The sequence below is a fragment of the Crinia signifera genome, chromosome 6, assembly GCF_055691185.1.
Source record: "Crinia signifera chromosome 6, ASM5569118v1, whole genome shotgun sequence".
Classification (NCBI taxonomy): Eukaryota; Metazoa; Chordata; class Amphibia; order Anura; family Myobatrachidae; genus Crinia; species Crinia signifera.
In genome coordinates, this window is record NC_139222.1 from 119,396,417 (window position 1) to 119,415,662 (window position 19,246).

The 19,246-nt window shown below is 39.2% G+C and overlaps 1 protein-coding gene and 1 long non-coding RNA gene across 4 annotated transcripts in view; both read right to left on the reverse strand.

Annotated features, from left to right (window-relative positions):
* ASIC2 (acid sensing ion channel subunit 2) overlaps nucleotides 1-19,246 on the reverse strand; it is a 679,528-nt gene that overhangs the window by 167,550 nt on the left and 492,732 nt on the right. The gene's annotated exons all lie outside the window — the stretch shown is intronic.
* On the reverse strand, nucleotides 3,426-11,948 carry LOC146008059 (uncharacterized). The gene is made up of 2 exons (XR_014444455.1): nucleotides 4,539-11,948; nucleotides 3,426-4,403 (listed from the first exon to the last, which is right to left on the reverse strand). It is a non-coding gene; the product is annotated as an uncharacterized LOC146008059 (long non-coding RNA).

Here is a 19,246-nt window from a genome sequence, read left to right on the forward strand (position 1 = left end):
CACAGCATATGAGGCCAAGGCGGTCTACGATAAGTATTGGCCGTTACTCGAAAGCGATACGTCACTCAAACTGCGCAATTACCCCCCTCCGATGATGGCATACCGCAAAAATGCAAACATCCAACAGATTCTCATGCGCCCAACTATGAAACCCACAGCAAAGGGCACACAATGGCTACGTTCGGCCAAGCCGGGATGTGTGCGCTGCAAGGGGTGCACTACATGCAATGCAATGCTGGCAGGAGACACAGTGGCACACCCGCATAGTGGGAAACGCTACAAAATTAAACATCGGCTAACCTGCATGTCAGCATTCATAATCTACATTTTGGTATGCCCATGCGGCTCATACTATGTGGGGATGACGACAAGACCCTTCCGAGAGCGGATGGCAAACCACCGCTACACCATCCGGCTTGCCCTTGAAACTGGTGCAACAGATAAACCGGTTGCCAAACATTGCATGGAATTTGGACACCAGGTGGCAACAATCAAGTCTATGCTCATCGACCACGTCCCTGCACCCACCAAGAGGTGGTGACAGGATTAAGACCCTAAAACAACTAGAAGCTCGATGGATCTTCGATCTTGATACAGTAGCCCCAAGGGGCTTAAACGAAAACAACCCACTCAATTGTTTTCTTTGATTTACATAATTTTTTGAAAATCTAACCCTGTGGTGATCAATGGTGTGGAGCTGAAGAGGGTGGTACGGACCATCAGTACATCCCCCCTACCTTGCTTAATTATCCCTAAGTATTGATTTATTATTATATAATTTTCAATGATATATAAGTGCATATATATATGAAATAGTTTTATGCACATATTCAAGTTTGAGGTATGTTGCACTCAGGCGAGAGCAACTGAGTGAATTAACTCCTCTTGACAAGCACTTAAACGAATGAATTGCACCATATAGTAGATAGAGAATTCATGTATTTTCCCCTCCTATTTTTGACATATAATAGACAAGTTCCTTATCAACTGTATCCTCATCTTTAGTCTTTTTTACAAAGACGTTTTTTTATAAATAATGTCATGATAAAATTTATTTAATATCACTGTATATTCCAGGGAACTGTTAACTGATACTGTCCCCCAGATTTCCTTATATATAAGACACTACTGAAATTGCCCTAAACTGCTGGAACGCAAAATCGGCAGCTGACACGCACAGCCATTTTTTTACTGTGCATGGTGAGCAGTCTGGCTCCGTTTCTGGGCTTGAGTGCGCCTTACACATATTTGTTTCATACTGTATCCTTTGAATAGATGCCCAGCGCTATCTAGGTAGGTGCATACTGGCACCTGCGCCCGCATGGAGTATCCCCAGACCACGAATAAGCGTCTGGAACGCACCAGACAGCGTCTGGAACGCACGGCCATTTTGTTTTTGAGATTAACTGCCGCTATTAGCCTATCAGAAGGCACGCTGCAGTCACATGGGGCGCCTAGTGGTGAGACACTCAGGCACCCGTACTAGCTGAACACAGCTGAGCTAGATGTAATCAGAGACCTGTGCTTTATAAGGAACAAGGGGAAACAGTGTCAGTGTATCCTGACCCTCATGCTGTGAAGACGTCAATTGTTGTGTGTCTTGAGAAAGGCCACCTGGTGGCCGAAACGTAGACCTACATCCTTTCTGTGACTGGTAATGTACCAATAAATTCTACATGATGAGACGCTGGTGAGTGCCCTTATTGGATCTAAACAATCCTACCCTGCTCTATATTTGGGACACATCTGTGTCGCCTTAAAGGAGCACCCCACATTTTTTCAAAGCTGGCTGGGAGTGCGGAATCTCGAAATATATATATATATATATATATATATATATATATGACACTATTCCTCCTGTGGAGCGCAAACATGCATTCCACCTTATTCATAAACCTGGAAGCAGCGCTGTCTGCTATTTCAATTAACTCTATATGTACCAACACCACGGACCTTGTTAACTTATTAAACAGCAGGATCCCATGAAAATCGCAAGTTTGTAGATTGATATCTATAAGATTGGCGCAACCTCATAATCACTGCGGGGGCATCTATACAATTGACACAACATTTTCAATACACCTACTTACGGCACACAACGTCAGCCTACACATAAACATATACATATATACACAACAATGACAAAACACATAAAAAACATGCATAAAAACATACACATATATATATATATATATATATATATATATATATATTAGGGCGGAGTGAAAAAACTGAAATTGAGAAATTCAAAATCGGCTAGTGTGGAAAAGTTGTGACTTGACTTGAATAAGAAACGTGCAAAAGCATTTTGATCTGAGTCAACATCTTCTGTTCTGGCAAGAGGCCTGAAGTTTCACTTTTTTGGTGAAAATGATGAAAACTATGAAGATGCTCCGATCTAGTTATAATTATGTCCGGATGTCTTAGAGTGGTTCATTAATATACTTTAGCATAGTAAAAGAGAGTACGAGCTTGTCCTAGTGCAAAGTGAATGACTTTGGTGGGAGAAAAAATCCCTAATAATTGACCCATTTTCATGGTCACAATTGTGAATATTGTGTGTTTTCTCCTGAACGTGTTTATAATAGAAGAAGCACAAATACTCTAAATGGAATTTCGGTGACACTGTGTGAAATATAACACTGCATAATAGCCCTTAATCAGACCTGATCCCAGTACAAATTTGTTCTCAAAATGTGCAAAACAAATGCTGCATTGCAGGTGGGGCAGATGTAACGTGCTGAGAGAGTTAAATTTGGGTGGGGTGTGTTGAAACTGAAATCTAAATTACAGTGTAAAAATAATGCAGCCGGTATTTACCTTGCACAGAAACAAAATAACTCACACAAATCTAAAGGTGGCCATACATCTACAGATCGATTGTCAGATTGGGCCGGTTGGAACTGATAAAGCAGATATTTATCTGATAAGCTTAGGTATGATAAATAGCTTCATTACAGGTATTTGCAAGTGCAGACTAACACAAGAAACATAAAATTGATTAGCTAATACTTAAACAGTAATTCTAAATCAAATCAAAATGGACACCTTTCAAGGACAGTGATCAGCCATGATTAAACCTCCTTCATAATTACCTCCAGCCCCCTGTGCTTCCTTGTTCTTTCTCAACTGCCTTCTCCCTCCTTCTATCACTCTGATATTTAAACCTTTATCACATTAATTAATTAATTACTCATAAGCATTGAGTCTTATTGGAAAGCTCTGCTTTCAATCATGATGTCATAATTAACCCAACACCCAACTTCAGTGGCCTTGTGGGTCTACGCATGTGTGGCCTTGTTCCAATCTTATTCAGTTTGTGGAGACTAGATTCCTGTCCTTGCTACATTATACTGTCAACATCACATTCTTAAGCTTCTAAAACCAAAAACAATATTCTATAAGAAATCACTTTTACAGCTCTGTTCTGAATGATCAGCCATTTTAATAATATTATTATGCAAGTCATGCCTAACAAAATGGCTGCTGCTTCTAACATACAGTATTATAACTGTTTAGCGCAAAGGGAAGGCCTCATACGCAGTGAATAGTACAGTGTGCAACAAGCTAAAGTCATCTGCAGCAATAATAGCGGCAGTCAGGAAAACAGAATATAATAAAAGCATAGATTTATTGATTAGTTGATTTTCTGTATTATCAGTCCATCCTCAACTTTTTTCATATCTCCGAAAAAAAGTTCATATCTCTCGTACTGTGCATCATTTGTTTCTCTCTTAATACATCGGAAAACCTTCTTGAAACATTTCACTAGTATACAGAAAAATCAATAATATTATCTTGGCAAAAACATCAAACTTCTTAAAGCATATATAACATTGACTTATGCGAACCAGTTATTGGGGTTCAACCAAATAAACCAACTGTAGGGAATCACATCACTCACATCTGTTCAATAAACTAATTTTTAACCCAAATAATTTCATTCAACTTTCCCTTTAACGTCATCATCCGTTTAGTATTTGTGATGCTTGTACCATATTTTAATTATATTCACAAATTCAAATACAATTTTATAAACTTGGGATAATGTAAATAAGTGTGTTTCTTTAATATACCATGTGTTACTTTCAAATCTTCATGTTGAATCACCACTGTATTAATTAGTAAAAGTAAATTTTATTACAATAGATCTTGTTTGCAACCATTTAGAAACCTTATGTTTGTAAATATAGTATAATCCTTGTGGTAATATCCATGGCTTATGAGACAGTATGTTTGAGAAAACATCATAAGAAACAATTCAATGAGTACCCTTTTTTTATTAAGATTTTCCACTAGCTCACCCAACTCTGTCACATGATAACTACATGTTTTGTTGTACTCCAAAATATCTCCTGTTATTACACTCTTTACCAATTTTAAACCTAGGGAGAGTCAGTAACCTTATAAGATTCACTTGTGTAAATCCTACATAGAAAATGAAGTGTTGTTTGATTTGACTGCAAATATAAGTAGCCATTAACCCAAGATTACCGGAGTGATACCGTAGATGACAATATAACCAACAATCAGTTTACCTTATTGTTCTTTTTATCAGCTCATGATGAGCGTCTTAAAGAAGAAATGTCAGTTTGCATATAGATATTATATTTGCACCATTGTTACCATCCTTACTTAGAATGCCTCTTCTTTACTGATACCTTACTAGATGTATTCTTTCAATGGTTCTGGTGTGGGCGTTCTCAGTTACTTTTATGATATTACTCATATATTTATTTTAAACCTTTTAATTAGTTTAACATATTGGCTATCAGTATTTTATTTACCATCCTCTGATGCATACCGAAACCTGGGAGCATCAGTAGTATGATGTATATGTGTGTCTGTTATGATTATTACTATACTTGTGGGATTAAAATTAAAAGCAGAAGTAGAATACACCACCATGACTCTAGTAATACCTCTTTGATAACTATACACACTGTCCTTGCCAGCAACCAATCCCTGGTAACCCTCATTCACTAAAAAATATGAAAACTTAAAAAAACAAAAATGACTTCTTCAGTTAGTGAGTGTATGGGAAACTGAGTCACTCATGGGGATCATTGTTTTACACCTTGTCCACAACCCGCAGGGACACCACTAAGGGTATCCCCCGATTCCGTGGACCTCTTCTTGCCCACAACCCGCAGGGACACCACTAAGGATGCCCCCCGATTCCGTGGATCTTGTCTTGGTCTGTGTGGGGGCCCTGGACAGGCCCATCATCAAATAAATTTATTAAGTTAGAATCACAGTCACAATATTTATCTGCATCAGTTTCTATTTCTTTCAACTGATATCACCACCAGGTCGGAAACCTTCTTGCAGTGAGACGCATTAATTCAATCGGTTTGTTTCACAGGGACGGGTCTTGCCTTTGATCTACGAGACATTTAATTGTAAGAATTTTCTCACCATTGCATAGTCTCCAGGCTGGACCTTATAACAACATCCCTTCATAAGCTTGTTTGCTTTTCTGGCAAAGTATTTAGATGATGTGAGAATTAGAGTGACAAGTCTGCTGCTGGATGTTGAATAGGGATTGATGGTCTCCCAAAAAAATGTATATATCAATTAAAATAATGATCTTATAAGGGGACAGGTTCAGTGGCTGCTGAGGAGTAGTGTGAATGTCATACAAAACCGAAGACAAAACTTCAAGTCAACTCATGGTAATTTCCACACCCACCCTAAATAATGTGTTCTCAATGTGCATTTGTTAACATGTTCAATTTTGACTAAAACCTTTTAGTGTGTGGTGAGTGCAACCAAATTTTCATACCCATATTTTGACTTATTCCTTAGAATACCTTTCCTGTCAAATATGTACCTCTATGATTTCTTTAATACCATATACCTTATGGGATAACATATCTGAACACAAATTTCTCAAAACATTTCTTTGCTGTAAAGGATGCTGTACATGGGACAGCTGGGATGTTCCTTATAATCAAGATAACATATCAGATACCATTTAAATATAATGACAATTTTAAATGCATGTAAATTCCAAAAAAAAAATATTTTTAACCTTAGGAATGGACCAGTGGTAGGAGAAATGTTTGATAGTTCTATAGGAATAATTTTCCTGAGTTCATTCTTCTGCAGATGCGTTTGGGCCTCTGCATAAGATGAAATCAACATACATGCCCTCTCTCTCCTTACATGGGTCATCCCATGGGTAGCTTCCGCATATGCCAGGAGGAGGGGTTTGGGGAGCTACTGGTCTGCCCCCACCATCTTTACATAGGCCATTAGCCTTTTGACTGTATCCATTCATCACCCATTGGCACATTCCTTTTAAATACACAACTCTTGATGTTTTATGAGATTCTGCTGGTCAATTGTAAAAACATTAAATTGTATAGTGGTGTGATTCACAACAGTGGCCATCTTATTTTTGTTACCAAGTGCAACAAGATCACTTTATAACATGTGAGCTTGACACTTAACAACTACTACCTTTGCAGGGAGTTGCACAGCCTCAATGAGCTCCTTTACTTGCTGTGATATTAGCGTATTATATCATAGCAAAATCACGATGGAAAATGAGGATCTCTAAATCCAATACTACCGCATATCCCGTATATGGCCATCCTGAGTCTCCTTGTTGGTGACAACTACAATCTTTGTAGATGGCAGTGGCGTGTCAGAGATATCAGGTCTAATTGGAGAAATTTTGCTTTAAATATTCCTCACAATCATGTTCTAAATCCTGCCTCTCATCCATCCTCTGGGACTCCCGGGTCCCACCAGGTAGCAGAGTAGCAGGATTTAGCGTACCACACCTGACAATGGTCAGGTCATGTGGCGCTGGGAGCAAAAGTTCCCAACGAGAGAACCATGCACTGGAAATGTGTCTTGTCCGTGAAAAGTTCATTAGAAAAGATGTAGCATTAGAGACACATAGTGTGCGGTGTTCTGTAATTTCTATACAAAGGCTGCAGCAGCCGCCACAGTCCTTAAACATGTTGGTAAAGCAGATGCCACTCGGTCAAATGTGCAACTGTAGTACCTGATGGGTCTATGTGAACCCCCATGTATATGTGTTCAAACTCCCAAGGCCGCTGCTTGTTGTTCATTACAGTAAAGACAGGTATATGATAAATCTGATATATCCAGTGCTGTGGTTTCTGTCAGTGCGTGTATCAGAGCCTCAAATGAAGCAATTATGTCAGTATATTGTACTTTGTCAGCTCTGTGTCAGTTAGATTTAGTAGTAGTAATAGAAAAGGTGTCAGTAAGAGAATCCTGTAAAGAATTTAAACACATCATTAGATCATAAACATATTGAATCAGCATTGTGGTAGCAATCATGCAACTCATTGTGGGACATAGTGGGGCTGTCCATAAAACTTTGGCTTAATTAAGTCCACGTATATTGGACTGTGCTGTAAATAAATGTAGTAAGTACTGACTATCTGCTATTTGATAGTAAGAGATATGCAGATCATAAATCAATGATTAGATGACTGTATTACTTCCATAACTGTAAAGTGAATTGATTTACACTAAAAAAATAATAAGAATAATCACATTGGGTAGATAACCTACAATAACAGAGTGTTGCAAATACTATGGGTATTAAATAGTATGCGTTGTTGTAAAATTTGAAAAAAAAACTATTTCTTGTGGTCCATAGATGTTTAGAAACTTGTGACATGATTAGTAATGAAAAACTCATCAAAATACTTTAACCCCGTGAGGGTCCTCATATCGGTTAGTGCCTTCTGACAGCAGTCTCTCATGGATTCCTGTTAATAATACACAATTTCTTCCAAACCACTCTGAGAAAAAACAATCATTAAATCATTACAAATATTTGAGAGAATATCATGATTAGTTGTGCAGCAAATGCGATTTATTAGTAGCAGAACCCAGTAGTGCTGCACCTAATTGTGACCTCCATTCCTTATTTGTGGGCTCATATGCATGACCAATGGATCTAGTAAAGTGGCAACATGCAATCAGATAAATAAGTAAGCATAAAAATGCAACTCAATATGCATCTTATAATAATCACTATAAAATCTGTATTTTTCAATAAGGGCTTTGATAAGGATTCTGCAGAGGTACCTGCAGACTCAATATTATTTCTAAATAATTTCTAGTGGCTCAGTAGTAATAATAATAATAATAATAATAATAATAATAATAATAATAATTTTTTTTTTTTTTAAACAATTGCTTTTTCTGTGCAAAATGAAATGCATCAATTTGTAAATTAATCTTTTCTCTGGAATGGTCACACCTCTATTGGCTGGGATTTTTATTTAAATAAAACAAGCAAAAGCAATAGCATTATTAAGCTCAGACATCATATTAGCATTTGTCATTTGGAAAAAAAAAATGGCAGTTTTAAACAGATGTTGACAAAACAACATTATCACTTGAGGGAAGCAATGGGGAGGGGGCTGGAGGTCATCCTTGGGTATGGCTGATCACTGTCCCATACAGAACATTGCAATAACTTTAATCTATTCATTGTGCTTTTTCAAAAGGGTAAACAATATCTTCAATTCTAAAATCTTTCATGTCCTTGTTATGGAAAACAGTTCTGTGACACTCCTTGGATATTTCACATTATTTAGGAATAAAACTTTACTCTCTTATCAATCTCATTAACCATTTCCTGCCTTTAATCTCCTACAGAGTTATTTCTGATGTTACTCTCACCTCATCACTGAAAAAAAAACTTCTTCCCTTCTGCTTTTTCAAAAATAAACAAAAAATTTAAAAATTATTCTTTTTTTCCCCATTTTTTTTTTTTTCTCCCTAAGGCTCTAAAAGACATATCACCTCTCCTCACTTCTCACTGAACAGAATTAACCCCTCAGTGGGACAGTACAATCTTTCCAAACATATGTGGGTTAGTGGGATATACTATCTCAATTCTTGAAGCTTTCACCACCTGTCACCAGACCATTGCGCGTTCACTCTCATCAAATAATCATTACCTCACAGGTGCATCATCATCGCCAATTTCAACTAACTATGACCAGCATAGTATTTTCTATTCCTTCTCACTTGCTCACACTAGTCACATACTCAGAACTTTCTGTGATCCCATACAAATGCTTAAAAAGGTGTTACCTCTTTCAAAGACAAAAATGTAAATAAAATAAATGAAAAATGTCCCCAAAAAACCTAACCTTGCGTTATGTGTCATTCACTGTTACCACACCTACGCCTTCCACATCCTGTCATTCCTTGTTACCAGTCTTGTGGGTCTCTACTGTCATTCTTTGTTACCAGTAGTCATGTGTCCCACCCCCACCCTTTTTTTCTCAGTATATTCTACCTTGCACGTAGGTGGCAGATACCCCCTGTGAATCTCGCTACCGGTCAGCACTCTTCACAGGAAAAAATCAACTCGTCAAATCATAAAAAATTATATGCAATATGTCATTCTTTGTTACCATATCTGCACATTGTCCAAGCGATCATTACACGATTAGATCACTATCTCCCCTGGTTATCTAGCTAACTGTGGCCACAGTATTAACCCCTTAAGATACTCTATCAATTTAGTACCCTCCCCCTTTCAAAACAAACAAAATTAAATTAACACAAATCAAAAACAAAACAAAAATTGGCTTAAAGAAAACCCCACAGCCTTGAGTCAGTTATCACTGATTACCTTCCATTCATAAGAATAAAAATAAACCCAGGATTTATCTGCGCATTACTCAAGGTATATCTGATTCAATATATGTATCCAGATCAAACAAATAGGCAACAGAAATTGCCAACAGAAAACATGGTCTAATATATCAATATGAACCTTTAAGAATAGATGTTATATTGGACTTATATCTCATTGATATATATATATCACTTTTCTTATTCAAAATGTATTACTCATTAACTGAAAAAAAACATTGAATTCACATGATCATTTCCTGTTTCTTCACCTAACATGGACAACTCCTTATCTCGCATTACATCAACTGAATCCATCACTTTAGAGTTTCCAACTCACAGCTGCTTTGTTTAATAAACCAAAAAAAAATTAAATCAAAAACCCATAGCAGAAAAACATCAGTCCTACATTACGGACTTCATCTCCGCAAGACAGGAGACCAAAAAAACTTTACAATGAGATAAACTCGATCTTACTTTCTTTGTTATAAACAATATTCCAATTAACTTTATTTATTCTGGTGGTAAAAATGAACTGTTACTTGGCTTACAATATTAGCGTCTAGTCCTTTAAACTCTGTATTTTAACTGACCTCTGTCTATGGATATAAAGAAATTAGCTCAAACTGTTATTGTAATCCGACTGCTTGCTAGCTCTAACAATGCAACGTATACTTAATTATTTATTAACATTTTCTTATATAAACCATATACAGTAGACAATCCGGGGGTTTCCAAACAATACAGATTATGGATAAATCATGCATTCCATTTCTTCCACATGTTGCTGGCCAGTCCAACCAGGAAGAAACGTAAATGCACAATCTCCTCTACCTATCTCTAATCACCAAATTATAAGCACTGGAAAACCTACAACAAATATATGCAACTTCTTTAAAATTTATAGATTGGACAAACAAAGAAACTCTAATTATCAAAACAACCGCTACAGATTAGTTACTTCAGCAATATCCTCAGCAGACAATATACATCAAACAATCCAACCGCGGTCAAAAAATAAAAACAAACAAAAAAAAAAAAAAAAATACTGTCATTTAAAGAATATTTTTTTTTAAAAAGTAGAAAATTTATTGCCAGCATAACCTTTATACCAATATGCTTGCTATAGTCTGCATGCTTTGCAAATAAACTAAAGAAATACTCTTCCTGACCCAAGCAATGTTGTTTACAACTTCTTGCCAAGTTTCTCGCTGCTCTCCTTATCTATTCTCTGACACAGAGAAGAAATGGGCGATGCGGGGGGGTTTAGCAAGCTGACAGTCTGCAAAATGCAGCGTTGTCTTTCCATGCCTTAAATTACGATCTATTGGTTTTATAATTAAAGATCGAAGTTGCTTCAAGTAATTGTGGATTACCATACCTTAACAGATGTTTGAGAAGATTAGGGTACACAAATGCACCGACTTTAAAAAAAAATTCTACACATTTTTTTTTTTTTCCCAATAGCTAATTTTTTTTTCAAACTTTGATCCTCTCAATAACTGATAAAATATGGACACCAACCATCATTGAATCTCGCTGGGGCCTCCAACTGATAAAGCAGATATTTATCTGATAAGCTTAGGTATGATAAATAGCTTCATTACAGGTATTTGCAAGTGCAGACTAACACAAGAAACATAAAATTGATTAGCTAATACTTAAACAGTAATTCTAAATCAAATCAAAATGGACACCTTTCAAGGACAGTGATCAGCCATGATTAAACCTCCTTCATAATTACCTCCAGCCCCCTGTGCTTCCTTGTTCTTTCTCAACTGCCTTCTCCCTCCTTCTATCACTCTGATATTTAAACCTTTATCACATTAATTAATTAATTACTCATAAGCATTGAGTCTTATTGGAAAGCTCTGCTTTCAATCATGATGTCATAATTAACCCAACACCCAACTTCAGTGGCCTTGTGGGTCTACGCATGTGTGGCCTTGTTCCAATCTTATTCAGTTTGTGGAGACTAGATTCCTGTCCTTGCTACATTATACTGTCAACATCACATTCTTAAGCTTCTAAAACCAAAAACAATATTCTATAAGAAATCACTTTTACAGCTCTGTTCTGAATGATCAGCCATTTTAATAATATTATTATGCAAGTCATGCCTAACAAAATGGCTGCTGCTTCTAACATACAGTATTATAACTGTTTAGCGCAAAGGGAAGGCCTCATACGCAGTGAATAGTACAGTGTGCAACAAGCTAAAGTCATCTGCAGCAATAATAGCGGCAGTCAGGAAAACAGAATATAATAAAAGCATAGATTTATTGATTAGTTGATTTTCTGTATTATCAGAACAAACAGCTGGTAATATCTGAATGACAGTTTTTCAGCATTTCAAAGCAAATGGTCAACTGTCATTTGCTCTCATCTTTTACCAGGATTTTGTTCTAACCAGACAGATCGGACAATAAATCTGTAGATGTATGGCCACCTTAAATCTCTCTGCACATGTTACATCTGCCCCACCTGAAGTCCAGCATTTTTTTGCCCATTTTGAGAACAAATTTGTACTGCGATCGGGTCTGATTAAGGGCCACTATGCAGTGTTATATTTCACACAGTGTCACTGAACTACATGAAATTGGATTTATGCTGCTCTCTTTGCAGTGCATATACAAAGATAGACAATCATGTGTACATAAATAAGAAATAACTGTTGCAATCTGTTATTGAAAAACAGTAACTGTTACAATAAGTTTTACAAGTAACAGTGTAAACTGTCTAATGTATCATTTTACATATCACTTCTGTTTATTGACAGAAAAACAGTGTTGCATCCCCTATACTGGGAACATGATTGGGCTGCATTACATCATATAATTATGCCAAAGATAAGCCAATATATTAACTGTTAAATACGTTGAAGTGTATTATGATGTAATAAATTGTAAGCTTGCAGCAGGGCCCTCTAACCCCCAAGTCTGTCTGTCATTACCCAGTTTGTTTTATCACTGTCTATTATTGTAAAGTGCAACGGAATCTGCTGAGCTATATAAGAAACTGTAAATAAATAAATAAATAAATAAACAAATACATTGATTCAAAAAATAACAGGTTAATCATTCTATGAGTGGTGTCCAGCAGTACATATATGCCAATCACTGTGTTCATTTCTAGGCAGCAGGGCCGTCTTAACAGCAGTGTGGGCACCTGGGCAAAGCAATGCACTGGGGCCCTTACCCATTCTCCCCTCCTAGGGGTGGGGGTGCTATCAGCAGCAGCTTTGATGTCCCATGGGTGGCAGGGGGTGCTCTATCTTCCATTCAACATGTAGGACCTGGAGCAGTAACTTCTGCTAATTACTCCTTTACTGCACAGGTGGTGGGAGGGAGAACACTAACGTGTGGAAGGGGGCACTGAGCTGTATGAAGGGTCCCTTGTAAATGACTTCCATGGAGGTAGGGGGTGTTTTATACACAGGGGACGGTTGGATAATTGAGTGGGCTTAATATTCGTCATTTTCCAGTGGAAGCGCAGCTTGTTTGACTGCAGATATCGCCATTATCTGTAAATAGATTTCTTAGCCTAGTATAAAAACCTAGAGTCCCAACTTTCAGGAGGTGCTGGGATCAGAGATCAGGAGCCAGAGCAATCCATTGACAAAAATATAAAACTACACCAGACGTTTGGAGCTGGAGCAGGGACCGGCTGCTGAAAGACTGATATCTCTGGTTCTGGGCATGATAGAGACAAGCCGCTAGTGTCAGAGAGAACCTGAGAAATATGACTGGAAATTGTAATTAACAGGTCGGATGTGGACTGCTGCTTTGAAGTTGGATATCTGCAGTTCCCCAGGGCCGATTTTCAAAATTCTGGTATCCCTTGAAAAAGGGGATCCTCAGCTATCAACATAGAGCCCTTATACGCCTGGGGCCCCTGGGCAAGTGCCCATTAAGCCCATACGAAAAGATGGCCCTGCTAGGCAGGATTGATCAGCAATACTTATTACAGCATAATGCACTTTAATGTATTTAACTGTTAATATATTGGCTTATCTTTGGCATAATTATATGCTGTAATGCAGCTGCAGGTGGGGCAGATGTAACATGTGCAGAGGGAGTTAATGTGGCCATACATCTACAGCTTTATTGTCCGATCTGTCTGTTTGGAACAAAATGCTGATACTTTGCTTTGAAATGCTGGAAAACTGCCAAAAACTGTCATTCAGATATTACCAGGTATTTGTTCCAACCAGCCAGATCTAACAATCGATCTGTAGATGTATGGCCAGCTCTATTTGGGTGAGTTATTTTGTTTCTGTGCAGGGTAAATACCTGCTGAAGTATTTTTACACTGCAATTTAGATTTCAGTTTCAACACAACCCACCCAAATTTAACTCTCTCCGCACGTTACATCTGCCCCACCTGCAATGCAGCATTTGTTTTGCCCTATTTGAAAACAAATTTGTACTGCGATCAGGTCTGATTAAGGGCCATTATGCAGTGTTATATTTCACCCAGTGTCACTGAAATTCCATTTAGAGTATTTGTGCTTCTTCTATTATAAACACGTTCAGGAGAAAACACACAATATTCACAATTGTGACCATGAAAATGGGTCAATTATTAGGGATTTTTTTTTTCCCGCCAGTCAGTCACTTTGCACTAGGACAAGCTCGTACTGTTTTTTACTATGCTAAAGTATATTAATGAACCACTCTAAGACATCCTGACATAATTATAACTAGATTGGAGCATCTTCATAGTTTTCGTCATTTTCACCTAAAAAGTGAAACTTCAGGCCTCTTGCCAGAACAGAAGATGTTGACTCAGATCAAAATGCTTTTGCACGTTTCTTATTCAGGTCAAGTCACAACTTTCCCACACTAGCCGATTTTGAATTTCTCAATTTCAGTTTTTTCACTCCGCCCTAATATATATATATATATATATATATATATATATATATATATATATATATATATATATATATATAAAGTACATATCTTAAAAAGATATAAGATACTAAAAAAGATTCTCTGCCAGGTGTTCTTATGCATTACTATACTCTGAAAGGATTATGTCAGAGGGTTTGAATATACATATGATTATTGATCTTTATAAAAAGATGCTTAGTGAATTATACTCATTAAGTCCCCTAGGGGCAATGGTGTCCAACCTCTAAATCCATCTTGCCTCTTTTTGAAGCAAAAGAAATCCAAAGTTCTCACCTCTGTCCAGAGGAGGGACCCAGTTAATGATCATATAGGTCATAGACGATATTTGATGACTAATTTTCAAAAAGTGGGCTGCCACAGGTTTGTCAGTCGCAAGAGTGGCATAATCGAGTCTGATCGAAGACCTATGCTGGTTCATCCATTCTCGAAACGTCCGGATTGTTTTGCCCACATACATGAGCCCACAGGGAGACTTCAACATATACACAACATGGTCCATTGTGCAGACCAGATGATGTTGCAGCTTAATCCTCTGCCCTGAATGTGGATGGCAGAATGACACTCCTGTGATTAAGGCCCTGCAGGTCGTGCACTGAAGACATTTAAAACAACTCGTTTTTCTCTGTAGCCAACCTCCTTTTCCTTGACAGGCCGCATGTCAGGATGGAACAAGACATATTTTAGATTCATCCCTCTCTTAGCTGCAATCCTTGGAGGGGAACTGGCCACTGTCGAAAGGACAGGATCTGTTCTTAATAATGGCCAGTGTTTCTTAATTGCCTTATTGACCGCCTTGAACCCACTGTCACATTTCATCAATAACATAATTCGGCTTGTGTCAGTCTTGTTGCTATTTTTGGTGGTATCAGCTGTCGCGAAAATCCTCCTCGCCTTTATCAAGCTGTTATGAATATCCACATTGTTGTAACCACGAGCTCGAAATCTCTCCACACACTCTTCTAGCTGAACCCCAGCCTGCTCACCATCTGAGTTGTTTCGGAGTGTTCTCAAAAATTGTGAGTCTGGCAAACTTGATTTTAACTTGTCAGGGTGATGACTTGTGGCCCATAGGAGTGCATTCGGTACTTGTGAGTTATCTGGACGCCCGATTTTTTGATTGTATGCCTTAAGTTAAGGCATACAATCAGATACGATGCGATGCGATATCGCATCGCATCGCATCGCATCGCATGCGACCATCGGATGCGATGACCCGATTTTTCCATAGGAATCAATGTTAAAATGATTCCTATGGAAAAAGGGGTCCTTTTCATACCCCTACTATCCAAGTGGGCATGGAGTTGGATATAAACCTGTGGCGAGCGTAGCGAGCCACCGAGCCCGAAGCGTGGCGAGCGAAGCGAGCCCCGCGAGGGGACGGTATTCCGTGTCCCCTCGCGGGGCTCGCTACGCTCGCCACGCTTCGGGCTCGGTGGCTCGCTACGCTCGCCACAGGTTTATATCCAACTCCATGCCCACTTGGATAGTAGGGGTATGAAAAGGACCCCTTTTTCCCATTGAATTCCATGTTAAAATGGACTCAGTCCATTTTAACATTGATTCCTATGGAAAAATCGGGTCATCGCATCGCATCGCATCGCATCCGATGGTCGCATGCGATGCGATGCGATGTGCCCGATCCGACCCGATTTTGAAATCGGGCGTCCAGATAACTCACAAGTACCGTGCATTCCTGTCTGGCGGTTTATGAAAAAGGGTATATTCGAGGTGCGATTGTTTTTTCATCACATATATATAGAGCTAGAGGCGGACGGCACTCCTAAGGTTTTGCAAATGTTCAAAAGTAGTAGAAATGAATGCACAACACTCCCTCTGTTGTGCATTAATTTCTACTACTTTTGAACATTTGCAAAACCTTAGGAGTGCCGTCCGCCTCTAGCTCTATGCTTCTCCCTCTTTGGGATTGATGGGCACCCAAGTATCTGTATTCTGTATGGTACTGTACATTTATATATTATATATATTATATATTATAATGTAAGTGGATCCTATTTTATCCTTGAGATCTGTGGTCTGATGGTTAATAATTGTTTGCTTTTAAGCCTTTTAGAATCTGTTACAGTTCCAATTTGTTTTTTTGTTTTTGACCCCATAAATTTCACACATTACCAGAATTAGTGCCATCAAGTCTGACATTTGCCCTGTTTGAAGTATAATTGAGATCTTAAAATTTCATAGTCGATGTATCTTTGGCCTTTATGCAGAGAACAATAACCAACACGGAATTAGAAAGTACAATTTATATGCTAATGATATCTAGATTGGGACAGAACCAATTCCTGATTGGTATACAGAACACAATAACACTCCTTACACAATATGCTACTGACACAGTTCCTCTCCTGACACATTAACCCTCTTTATGTAATACCCCCTCCTAATACATTATCTTTCATGACAGAACCACAATGCCACAAATACACAAGTACTGTAAGTACTGTGATTACAAATGGCATCCTGCCTGCCTAATATTCAATGAATATTATTATGGTATATGGGAAAAAAATACGTATATATATCTACATATAAAAACTTTCTCTTGTACAGCGTATTTATTTACTGTTCTACATCTGAGTGCCGCACCTCCTGCAGAGCAGACATATATATATATATATATATACATATATATATATCAATTATACAGTTAATAAAACTGAACAAATTGAGTTTGTTCGTAAAATGTCTCCAGAGATAGGAATGAAATGTTTAAAGCTTTGTGGATTGAAGTGCAGATGTTCCCAGTTATAAATAACATTAGGGGAGGAATGTTCTGTAGAGGAAACTTGTATAAAAGAAGTTGGGTACTGTATATTAGGCACAAAATTAACATGAATTGTTTATTGTGTGGTAGCAGGTAGGCTGGCCACATGGGTTATTTAGGCCACCTGGCATGATCAATGGATTCATTTTAAAAGATCAGACAAGAAAAGAGATCACCGGGGCTTGGATATAGTGGGCAACACCATTCTGAGTGACATTTATTTATTTTTATTTATTAACAGGGTACTTGTGTATTATCACGGCGCCCGGCTATGCTACGTTTTCAGCGTAGGCTAAGCTACTGTACGTTGTCAGTGTAGCACAACGGCTGCCTAGCGTAGTCATCGTAGTGACTCTGCGGCAGCCCTGCATAGTCAGCGTAGTGTCCCCGTCAGGCAGCTAGTCACCGTACTGTCCCCGGGAGCTGCAGCTCTGTCCCTGGCAAGCCTAGTGAGCGCCTCTCACACAGTGCCGGCGCCCGCATGATCCCCTCTTCGCTGGCGGATGCCGGCAGAGAGGGGAGCATGCGGGCGCCGGCAGAGAGGCGCTCGCTCCTGCGTCTCAGTAATTATTGCTGACAGGTTTAGGGGTTCAGTAGCGCATGCGTCTCCTGCACAAAGGGGGGTGAGTCCGTAAATGCATCTCATGCACAATAAAGGAGGCATTTGCCAGTGCTCCATGTTACTTACTGGCAAATGCCTCCATTTGAAACCCCCACTATCCACGCCAGCCCAAAGCCTGGCGAGCACAGCGAGCCCCACGAGGGGACACGTTACACGTCCTCCCACATTTTCATACCCCCACTATCCACGTGGGTGTGGAGATGAGATATTACTTTACATGTATTCCGCGTCCGCTCGCCACGCTTTGGGCTTGGTGGCTCGATGCACTCGCCACACTTTATAAAGTGTGGATAGTGGGGGTATGAAAAGGTTGGAAGGACGCGTAACGCATCCCCTCGCGGGGCTCGCTACGCTTTGGGCTGGCGTGGATAGTGGGGGTGTTTCAGGAACACATTCACACCTGTCATGTCAGCCAGGTTAAAATGGTCAATGGTTCCCACACAATGTAATAAGCACTGACTGACTACGCTAACTACGTAAGCTCCGGCTGGCCGCCAATGAGCGGGAATACTACACTAGAAACATAGAAGGTACTTGTTTCCTAGCACGGCGCCCATGATTTTCAATCGTATGGCATCTTATGCATTGTATCGCATCGCATGCCATATAGCCGCATGCGATGCAATGTGATGCGATTTTGGCCCCCCTGTACAATTTTTTACCCTAATGGGTGCTTACAATGTTAAATGCACCCTCACGCCACCCCCACTGTGAATGCCAACCGGAAGCGTGGCGAGCGCAGCGAGCCCGCGAGGGGCGGCGGTACGTGTCCTCCGACCTTTTCATATTCCCACTATCCACGTCGGCGTGCAGTTGATTTTAGATAGTGTGGCGAGCGCAGCGAGCCACCGAGCCCGAAGTGTGGCGAGCGCAGTGAGCCCCGCGAGGGGACACGTATTACTTTACATGTATTCCAAAGAACAGGGAGAATATACAAACTCCGCACAGATATAGCCATGGTGGGAATCAAACCCATGACCTCAGTGCTGTGAGGCAGTAATGCTAACCATTACACCATCTGTACTGCCCATGACATGCATCGTAATGGCCGTAAGGATCCTGGAAATTGAGTCCCTCTCCTGGAAAAAGGGGGGCAACCTTCCTGGAGAGCCGTCCGGTTCCCATGCGCCCACCACAGTTCAATGCATAAAATACCAGCATTGCATTGTGGAGGGGGGGGGGGGTGGCAGTTAAATTGCTTAAAAGACAAACTAACCTAGTATTTTTGATATAGAACTGTATGGGCAACTTATTTTTCTAAAAGCACACTGCGGCTGACTA